This window comes from Symsagittifera roscoffensis, chromosome 6 (assembly GCF_963678635.1).
Source record: "Symsagittifera roscoffensis chromosome 6, txSymRosc1.1, whole genome shotgun sequence".
Classification (NCBI taxonomy): domain Eukaryota; kingdom Metazoa; phylum Xenacoelomorpha; order Acoela; family Convolutidae; genus Symsagittifera; species Symsagittifera roscoffensis.
Genome location: NC_087067.1, coordinates 9,161,879 through 9,172,642, shown reverse-complemented (window position 1 = coordinate 9,172,642; position 10,764 = coordinate 9,161,879). Strand labels below are relative to the sequence as shown.

Genomic DNA, 10,764 nt, shown 5'->3' with positions numbered 1-10,764 from the left:
TATCAGTAAACTGCCGCCGTTTATTGCTAGTTTCTGATTATTTGAGCTTTGCAGCAGAGAAGTTGGGGTAAACATTCGTTTTGTTTGAACTTCATTGAAGTTAAGGAAAAGGAAATCCGTTGGCGGGTAATCGATTGCGAAATGAAAAAGGATTTTTGAAAGCCTTTGATTTTCCAGATTTATAATTTCTGAGATGATTCTTTTCTGGTTCGGATGAAACAAATTCGATTAGAAATTGCTCTATCGGAAAACTTATCGCAATTATTTTTAGAGCAGTTTGAAAAATGACTCGGGGATTTGGTTGGATGATTGTTCAATTTTCTTTTACCGGCGTTGTATCGACTAGCATAAAGCTCGACTAGCATAAAAGTTTTAAAACTAAAAACGTATCGACTAGATAAAAATCAAAACATTTAAGTCAAATTGGATCTCTTTAACTATTACCCCCTAGGGTACCTTGCAACGAATTGCCACCTCTATAAAAAATTCATGGTTAAGCATATGTAAATTTTGTACCTAGTATCAAATCCTAGATTTACTCCAACCATCCCTGATTATAAACACAAAAAAAACATAAATTACAGTTGTTTTTACGCATTTCACAACTTGTGCAACACTCAGCTCGGTTCAAGCCATTACAGGTCGGGGTGTGACTGACCAAAACTTTTCTTCAGTTTAAGAAATTTCATTTGCTTGTTGGTTGCTTAATTTATCCAATTTTATTAAGCTTGTAAGTTTTCAGTTTCTCAGAAATGCAAGTTTCAATTTGAAAGGATTGTTTTTCTGAGTTATAAGGCTATTAAAATTATGCTAAACTATACATTCTCAGGTTTTCAAACTTTTATGCTAGTCGAGCGGTCATCTTTCAAACCACCTATGTTAAATTTTCGTTTTAGCAAATTCAGACCAAATTTAAACATGGATATCTGAACTCACTTCCAGCTTCAGCGAAAAAATTATCATTTATTATGATTTATTTTATTTTTATCTTGTATTTTAATAATTTTTTTTCAAAAAAAATTTGAGTGTCAGACTAACTGTCAATCAAGACGCCTTTCATGGGGCAATGACGGTGTCCAATTCCTGAAATTGTTTGAAAAATTGGTTAGAACGCCAGCGATTTTATAATTGCTCTCCTTTTTCGTAATGTGTTTTTCTTTAGGATCTTCGGATATTATTTGACCTCTAAGTTTAACACCATAGATGATTCTTTTTGGTATTTGTGATATAGTGTCCCTTCGGATGGCTGTGGACAGCTATATCGTCGTTTATTGTTAATGTTGTAAGCTGTTCGGATAGTAATTAGCGCTACTGGCTATCAATTATTATTGAATTGTATTCATAATTTATATGTCTCGAGCGGTTAAGACTTATCTTGCTTTTAAGGACGCAGGATTCGGTTCTTAACTTCTGAATATCGCTAGTCGATCGGCGCAAGTTAGATCATGATTCTAATATTTTAATCTCTTCAAGTCTACCGAATTGATTAGTAGCTCGGTCTAAATCTCCTATGATTGGTATTAATTACCATCAATATTTACATAGTTAAATAAATATAGATGTATGAACTTCATTTCATTAAGAAGGTTAATTATGTTATCTATTATAGCATAAGAATGCATGACGTCATGTAGTGATGTCACACTACCTCACAAGAAGAAATCTTCCCGGGTGGTTTTGAGTTTTTGACTGTTTACAGTTAAAATAATTCAGTTTAAAACTTATAATCAAATTGACAAAATATATACTGCTACAAGAAAATTGTTTATCATGTATCACGTTATAACGAGCTTTAATTAAGCACTCATTAGTTTAAAAGCACACATTATCACTTTGATTTAAATAATTTGAAATATTTAATAGTTGAGTTTAAATGGGAAATATTTAAAAGGGGAAAGAAAGCCACATTGAGTCGGGTTATGGGAGTTAAATGATAGATGAATGAATCAAGTGTATGATAGCAAAATAGGTTCAGTTGTCAACTATAACTAAGTTTGCGGTGCAAGTACTGTAGTGTCGTGTAGCAGACGATTGTTGTTCGTCGCTTCGTTGTTTTTATCTTCTTTCTTTGTTTGTTGCTAGTCATTTCTTTTGTTCCATTGGTGCCCGAATTGGTTGTTGCTTTTTCAAATGAGGTGACTTCAGTCTTTTCGTGGCCTCTTCAATTGCGAATAGATTTCCAACAATTTTACAGTTATCTGTTTTGTCGAATTATTCACTTTTTTGTTGAAGTTTGCAACTAGGAAAGCAATTTGTACTCTGGTGTACGTGCGTAAAAGTTGAACTTGGTTTTTCAGATTGTGTTCTCAGGAGTCATCGTTTCTTCTTCCATTAGGCGTGTTGTGCCTTAGTTGGCCTTTCTCCCTGAATGAAGGCGATAAGCTTCCTTGTTTGTTGTCAGATTTCCACTATTTCGACGAAGGTTTTGCATTTTGTCGCAATCAACGTCTTTTTGTGCTGAATCTGGCTTTTGTGGTCTGTCGTCGTGTTTTCTACAGACGTTGTAAATCACTCTTATAGGCTATTTAGGCATTTTGCTGGTTCGCCTGAGCAAAATTTGGCATCAGTTAGAATTAAAATTGATGAATTTCAGTTTTTCATCAAATTTGTTGATATTTATGATGTTCTAATTAGCTTTTAAAGTTCGCGTGTTGTTTTTCAGCAATGCTTGTAAACTTTGAGGGTTGTACTAACAATTCCGTTGAATCTTTGCTGGCACATTTGAGTGTTTTTTTTCCGCATTTCTGCAAAGATATCCCTCGAAAGTTATTTTTCTTGTTTTTCCTATACTAATACATGGGAATGTTGAGAATTGATGTATGGCACCAAATTTTGGTCTGCTAGTGGACCAACTTCATGCCTGTTCGTCATTGGTAATTTGAGGATCAATGAGCCCAAAAATTTCGAATTTTCTTCGACTCATTGATGGGGGGCGAAAAACTTTTTTATTCGTAATGCTTAAACATGGGCAACAGGTGGATTTTTCGAGATCTCGCGAAGTTGTTTTCTCCTAGTGGACCAGCTTCCAGCAGGTTCCTCATTAGGGTTCTGGAGATCAATCGCACCAAAATTTTCAAAATTCGTCCACATGTTTGGTGGGGGTCCCGAAAATTTTTTATTCGTAATGTTAATACGTGGGCAACAGGTGGATTTTTCGAGATCTTCATGAAGATGTTGCCTCCTAGTGGACCCACTTCGTGACTGTGTCCCGGTAGGATTATAAGGATGATCCAGGAGTATGAAATCGTTGTACCACGCAAATGGTGTCTTGGACGTCCGTTTTTGCGGAAATCTCGAATTTGAAAGAAGACTTTTCCTGAATTTTTCTCTTTTTCTTCGACTTGACTTCGTCTTTTTTGATTTTTGTAACATCAGCTGGTTGCTGTTGGAGCTAGAAAGGGTTATAGTGAATGCATGAACGGTAGGGCGCGATATCGTGACTTTGTTTCATATGTAAATGAAAATTTTGATGTTCGTTTTTGCGAAAATGTCGCAAATTATGCTGAAAACTCTACTTTCTTTCAATTTGTCGAGTCCACATCCAATTTTTGGCATGGCTATCGCATTTATTCCTTTCTGCAAGAGCTGTTGCTTCATGCAGTTGAGGCTTCTTGACAAATCGTAGTATGTTGGCTTGTCAAAGAATTGTGGTTTAGTGACTAAATTGAAGATTGACTTATTTTCCCAAGGCAGAGAAACTGAAACTGATGATCCAACTATCGGTGTTTCAATGCTTTTAAGGGTTGGTCTGATACATGGGTATGCGCTGGTGATCTGCTTTGCTACTCCTTTTGCCATTTGAAAGTGACTTGAGACGCAGTGAGCTATAGAGCCTGGGAACTGTAAAACATCGCCTGCTCCAACAAAGATATTTGGCTCATAGATTGCATTTACCGAATCTTTGCTGCTGCTGGGCCCATTCTTTCGTTTAGTCATTTGTTTCGCTCGCTTCACGCTGTCCTTAATAATGTTCCTTTTCGCCTCTCGTGGAGGAAAGTCTTCATTCGCCTCCTCCGCTTTCTTTCGTATATTTGCTTTATTGTCATTCTGCGCTGATCGTGGACTGAATGTAACTGGAGCCACTTCGTGTCCATCTACTGTTCGTAGGCGGAGTTTTTGCGGTTGCAATTCGCGTGGTGGTATTGGGTGGTATCTCACATCGTTGCTGAAGCGCGTTTGGCAAAATATTTTGTCTCGCGCTTCGACTGCTGCTTTGCGCTTCGTTCGCGATGTTTCTTGGGCCATGTTTTGTCCATCGTTTTTGAGATTAACTGTAGTAGGCATTGTAACCGCTGTCTCGTTCATTGGTTCGTCGTTATTTAGTTCATCGTTGTATTCAAACTCAGGTGGAGCTAAGGGTTCTGGATCTGGTTCCGGTGGAAGTGCTGGTGGCGGCGGTGCTGCTATTGGTAGCGGTACCAGAGGCAATGGTGCAACTATTGGTGCTGCTGCGGGAATTGGGACTGCTGCAGGAGCGATAGGGGCTGCTGTATTCTCGAAACAAGTATTTCGAGAATACATCGATTCCCGTGAGAACAAACTTGTAGACAGGTGACTTCATTGGTCCAACTATATCAATTTGCATCATATCGCCTGGGAAACATTGCAATGATGAAATTGGTTGTAGTGGTGGAATCTGATGCTTTGCCGTTGCCTGTTTAAGTTGCAGACACGTCAGGCAATTTTTAATCGTATTAGTTAGGAATTCAGTGAAGCCGGGAAGGTAAAATCGTTTTCTGAACTCTTCTGATGTCCTTGTCATTCCAAGATGTCCGCCAGTTGGCGAGTTGTGGAGTCGATACACAGCTTCTTTCCAACGATGTTTAGGTAGGCAGTATTGTTTATACATCACCTTTCCTGTGCCATCGAAGAAGTTTCGGTACAGAACGTCGTTTTCAAGTATGAGTCGATTAAATTGCTTCGCATATTTCTTCTTTCGACTGTTTTCGTACGTGAGGTTTGGAACTTGTTCATTCCGTATCCAGTTCTTCACATCTTCGATATCAGGATCCTTTTCTTGTTCATTTTTCGGATTGAGAACTTCGTGACTCAAATTCAGGTCATGAAAAATGTCAGCAGGATCAGGATAGCCAACTGCGGCAATTAGTGGTCCTGATAGTCGGACGAAGTTTTGTGGTTGGATGATATTGTTATTTTCTTGCGTGCTGAGCTCTCGCATAACGTTTTCATAGAGTCCTAGTTCAATTAATTGTGTTCTTAGATTATCGTCAATTGTCTTCTTTTCGGGGAAAAAGTCCTCCATTGATTGGATCAGGTTGAGAGATGCATCAGGTACTTTAGCTGTCGTGTCGATTTGAATCTCTCGTACTGGAATTTTGTCCGTTAGTTTCAGGGAGAGAGAAGCTGCTGGGTCTGTTTGCATTCTTGAGAGAAAATCTGCTGCATAGTTTGCTTTTCCAGGTATATGCGCAATGATGATGTTAAATGCCATTACTCGATCCAAGAAATTCCAAACTGACGGTGGAATAGTTTTTGCTTGAAAAAACTGTGTCAGGCTCCGATTATCAGTCAGTATTATTACTGGTTTGGATGATCCCCAAATGAAATGAGAGAAATGATCGAGAGCAAAATATAGAGCTAAGAACTCTTTGTAGTATATGGAGAACTTCAGTTGTGCTGTATTGAAGAGTCTTGATCCAAAAGACACTGGTGCATACGTTTTCATTTCACCTTTACTGTCAGTCTTCACATAGTCTTCAACCATGAGCACAAAACCGGTTCCATGATAGCTTGCATCACAGAGTATTACGTATTGTAATCCTGGTTTTGGTAACCGAAGTGTTATGTCTGTTGCTTGTATCAGATCATGCTTTAGCACTTCGAGACTTTTGTGGTGATCCTCATCCGTTTGAAAAGCAACATCTTTTCTGAGGAGTCGATAAAATGGTATCAGTTTTTCTCCTAGGCTTGGCATATAGTTGCGAAAAAACTGTACAAAACCGATTAGTCGTTTAACTTGTTTTACAGTTTGTGGCATTTTAATTTTTTTAAAGAACGTGGAGATTTTCTCTTGTTCCGGTGACACTCCTGCTGGTGTGATTATGTTCCGCAGGAGTAGTGTTATAAGTCCATAATATTTATAACACAACAAGTAGTGTTATAAGTCCATAATATTTGAACATTGTGTTCCGATCTCACATTTGTTCGGCGACAATTTAAGTCCTGACTTCCGTACACATTCGAATATTTTCGAAAGGGTCGGTATCATTTCATCGAAGTTATACACAGCGCTTCCTATGTCATCCATGAATTGTGTACATAGGTCCGCAGCTAAGCATGGATCAAGGTAGTGTCGGATAAAAGAACTAAATCCTGTTACTGATTTACTTAGACCTTGAGCCAGGCATTTGTATGCGTAAGTTCGTGAACCGAAGTTAAATGCCAAAAGTTGGACTGAAAGGTCATCTGCCATTTGCACACAATGGTATGCTTGTGAGCAATCAAGTTTGGTAAACAAGCTCTTTCCTGCGAAGTGGTTCGAAGCATCGGTCATATTTGAGATCGGAAAGTTGCTGTTGATGTAGTCATTCTTGAGTGAATGGTTTATCCTTCTGAGGTCAATCAACATCCGCAATTTACCAGTTGGCTTTCGATGTGCAAATAGTGGACTACTGTATTTAGAGTGTGACAATGTTGTTATAAGTCCATAATAGTGCATAAGGGCAAGTTCCACTGTCAATTCGTGTCGCAAATGTATCGGCGTAGGTGGTCCTTGTGTATACAGAGGTCGTGTGTGTTCCGGTTTTAGTTTGATTTTGAGGTCGGAATTGTACCCAACATCGAATCTATGTTTGGCAAAGATGTCCGAAAAGTCAACAAGCAAATCTTCTACTTTTGACCTTTGGTCTTCTGTCAACACTGAATTCTCCCACTTAAAGTTCTTGATAAATTTCAATCGATCTTGACATTTCGTTTTCGGTTCAAGTTTTTCAAGACCTTGAAAATGAAGAATTTGGTCGTAAATGTCGCGTTGGATTTGAGGAAGTAATTCAGGGTTTTGACATGTTTCAGGCGTAGGAAACCAAAATTTTTCATACTCAGGTTCATGCTTCATTTGGGGCTGCTGACTATCACACGATTGTTGAATTAGCTCATTAATGCCCATTTCAATATCGTCCGGGTGGTTCATTTTTGCAAATGCAATCATTTCAGGTTCGATGGGAAATAAATTTTCTGCTTCTTTCAGAGTCAGAATTGAAAATTTCCCAATTTCGGTTTTGAAAGGCAAAGTAATGTGATGATCGGTGATGTTAAACGCTGTGATATACAACAGGTTGTTTTTCAGCACTTCGCTTATTGAAGAAGTGAACGCAATTTCACAGTTTTCTTCAAATTCCTGAGCTGGAATCACGATTCCGGTAGTTTTTTCCATGTCTTGACATGTGTTCTCTAGCTGGCATTCTACAAGAATTGTCTGATGCGGGGCTATTGTTTGACGTTTTGTCAGAAGCAAAGGGAATTTTTTCACTCTATTGACTCTTCTTGGCTCGTTTGGAGGTTTTATTTCGTTGATTTGAAGGGTCATGTCTTTGAAATGCAGTAGATTATACTTCGGACAGACATGAATATGATGTTTTTTATAGAAAGGATTTCCTAGAATTATTGAATTGGCTGCATGAAGAACGAGAAATGATTCTATAAAGGTCATGTCTGCCAATCGGAATTCTAACGTTACTTCAGTTTCAATGGAGACTTGCTGTCCTCCTGCCATTCTAACTCTCTTCAGTTTGGGTTCATTTACTTCAAGAGGGCGAAATAGCGATTTTTCTTCTTTTAGGTCTTCAAATGTCTGTTTTGAGATAACATTTGCGCAGGCTCCTGTATCGACCAGGGCTCTACGTTGTAATCCCGATGAGAACGTATTTTTGTGTACGTCAGTACTGTTCCTTCCGCAGGGATTATTGCGTAAAGGCTAAGTATCTCATCAGGTTGGAAAAGTTCGTTAGGTGATGATTTAGGTGATTTCGATGATTTAGGGGGCTGACTCAGTGGCTTTATTAGTTTTTTGGCTCGTTTGGAAACGGGAAATTTTGTCCGCGTCCTTGTTGTTTCTGTCGCCACCAGCATTGACTTGCTGTGTGGTTAAATTTTCCACAAACGTCACAAAATTTGGCTGATGATCGCACCATTGGTCCAAAAGGTCCGTTGGGATTTTGCGTTTCAGCTTGAGGCATTTGATTTGCGACAAATTGTTGCGTCGGATATTTCTGGTACTGTGGAACTGTGCTGATGGATGCATTTGAACCATTGGCTGTTGATTTTGGTTCATGTTTGGGTACTGCTGATTTTGAGGGTACAATTGCGAATATGGCTGTTGTGCAACTGGTGGCATATTGTGAAAGTTTGGCTGAGTATTGTTGAAATCAAATTTATTTTGCCAAATATTTCTACGTCTTCCGCCTCTGTTGCCTCGCTGTTGTCCATACCCATTATTTTGGTTTGGCTGATAGCCACTATACTGATCACTCTGACTGTTGTTGTTCCGATTTTGTTCGGGGAGCGGATTCGATTGTTTATTCGACTGCTCAGTTATTTGTGATATCATTTCGTTAAGCTGCTTCTCCATTTTTTCCTGATTTGTGGACAATTTTGTGATAGCGCTTATTAAATTTTCTGAGACTTTGTCGTTTGTTTCGTTAAATCCGTCTTCCGGGTAATCGTCTTTTCGGCAAATCTCACGAATGGTGATTTGCTTCTTGGTCAGGTTGCACAGTTCCTGAACTGTAGTTGCAGGTGGTTGTTCCATCAGTTTTGATCGCAGCCAGCCTGGCATTCCCTTAATGAACAGTCGTTTAGTTTGTTCATTTCGGTTGTCATGTACAGCATCTATCCTTTCTTGCCTTTGAGCAGTTTCTCGGTGGAATCGTGCTGCTTCTCCTGCTGCAGGTGCTCCAATTATTGCAGGATCAATTGGGGCGACAGCTGGCAAATCTGGTGTCGGATACGCTAGCTGCGCTTTTTTCGTTAAGTTGACCAAGAAATTCTCTGGGGTATCTGTTTTCGTGTTGAATCGCAGTTGTTCTAAATTCAAAACGTGGATTTCTTGAAGTTGGGGGTTGCAAAAGTGATCCCTTAGGGCTATGACACTCGCGGGAGCGTTCGCTCGAGTTGCTGGTCCTAGTGTCTGGTAGAATCGCAGCGCGTTGTCTCGTAGGTGCAGTTGCAAGAAGTTCGCTTGTTGTGCGTTTGGTATCGCTGCTACTCCGATGTAGCCTTGAAAAAATAGCTCGAATTCTGAAAAGTCTTCTTTTTCCGTTCCTCCATAGGGTTCGACCGAAACTTGCGCGTGTGCCATCGTATTACAGTCGAATGAATATCAGGATGATACAGTTGATGATAAGATACAGCAGTTATTCAATTTAGGGGGAACACTAGGGAGTTTGCTATATAAATTAGCTCTTAAAGAAAGCTAGTAGTATCACTGATCAGATTTATTGATGCAATTATATGGTTGTGCTAAAGGTTCCGTTACTTGACTTCTATGGTGGGGAAACTTAATGATAATTATATCAATTTACTGCAGGTTTGAGTTTCGAGTTTTGTTTTAACTAACTGTTTTTGTTGATTGTTGAAAAACCTGTAGATTTGCTTTCTTTGTCTGCCTTGTCAGTAGCTCAGCTGCCCTGCCTTCTGACTGGAACAAGAAGTAGTGATGTTGTAGGTCACAATCCACATCTGCTTCTGTAGATTGGAGAAACTTTCAGCCCGGAGATGTTGAGAAGTTGAGGCTGTCTTCTTTTTCTCCCTGTCTGTCTCAGTTGTTCGCTGAATGTTGCTCTGCTTTCCACATCTGAGCGTTGCTGGGTGAAACGGGTTGTGTTGCCCTGTTCTGTTTCAGCAAAGTGCGGTTGTCGTTGTCCGCTCGTGTGATGAAGATTGCATGTGCCGATGACTTTTGGTGAATCCAGAAGTAGAATCTTCCGCGACAGTCACCATGTGATATAGTGTCCCTTCGGATGGCCGTGGACAGCTATATCGTCGTTTATTGTTAATGTTGTAAGCTGTTCGGATAGTAATTAGCGCTACTGGCTATCAATTTTTATTGAATTGTATTCATAATTTATATGTCTCGAGCGGTTAAGACTTATCTTGCTTTTAAGGACGCAGGATTCGGTTCTTAACTTCTGAATATCGCTTGTCGATCGGCGCAAGTTAGATCATGATTCTAATATTTTATTCTCTTCAAGTCTACCCAATTGATTAGTAGCTCGGTCTAAATCTCCTATGATTGGTATTAATTACCATCAATATTTACATAGTTAAATAAATATAGATGTATGAACTTCATTTCATTAAGAAGGTTAATTATGTTATCTATTATAGCATAAGAATGCATGACGTCATGTAGTGATGTCACAGTATTCGAGAACACAATGACGTGTTTTGTTCAAACCCCTTTTTCATCAAAGCTTATGATCAAACTCTGTTTTATCATCAGCGTGAATTCTTTTAATTTTTCATTATTTTATTGAAAAGAAACCGTATGGTGCCTCTGACACTATTTTTGATGTTGAGGTTGTAATTGTTTTATTCATTTTTCACCAAATTAATTTATACCTATAAAGCTAATTTTATCTCTATAAATTAGTCGTGCGCCATCTGATCGTTAATGTAACAAATGTCGTTATTTCGAAAAACTAAATTCGGTTCATTGCCTCCTGTGTTTTAAATCTATCTAACAAATTTACCATTTTATTTTTTTCACGCTGTCAGAAAAAAGAGAAGAGGAAAAGTGAAGTAGGC

At 38.9% G+C, this 10,764-nt stretch overlaps 1 protein-coding gene across 1 annotated transcript in view; it reads left to right on the top strand.

Moving 5' to 3' along the window:
- Nucleotides 1-10,764, top strand: part of LOC134848405 (amiloride-sensitive sodium channel subunit alpha-like) — an 85,271-nt gene continuing 74,507 nt past the window's right edge. The window contains exon 1 of the mRNA XM_063865840.1: nt 1-67. The gene's annotated coding sequence lies outside the window, so the exon portion shown is untranslated. The remainder of the gene's footprint in view (nt 68-10,764) is intronic.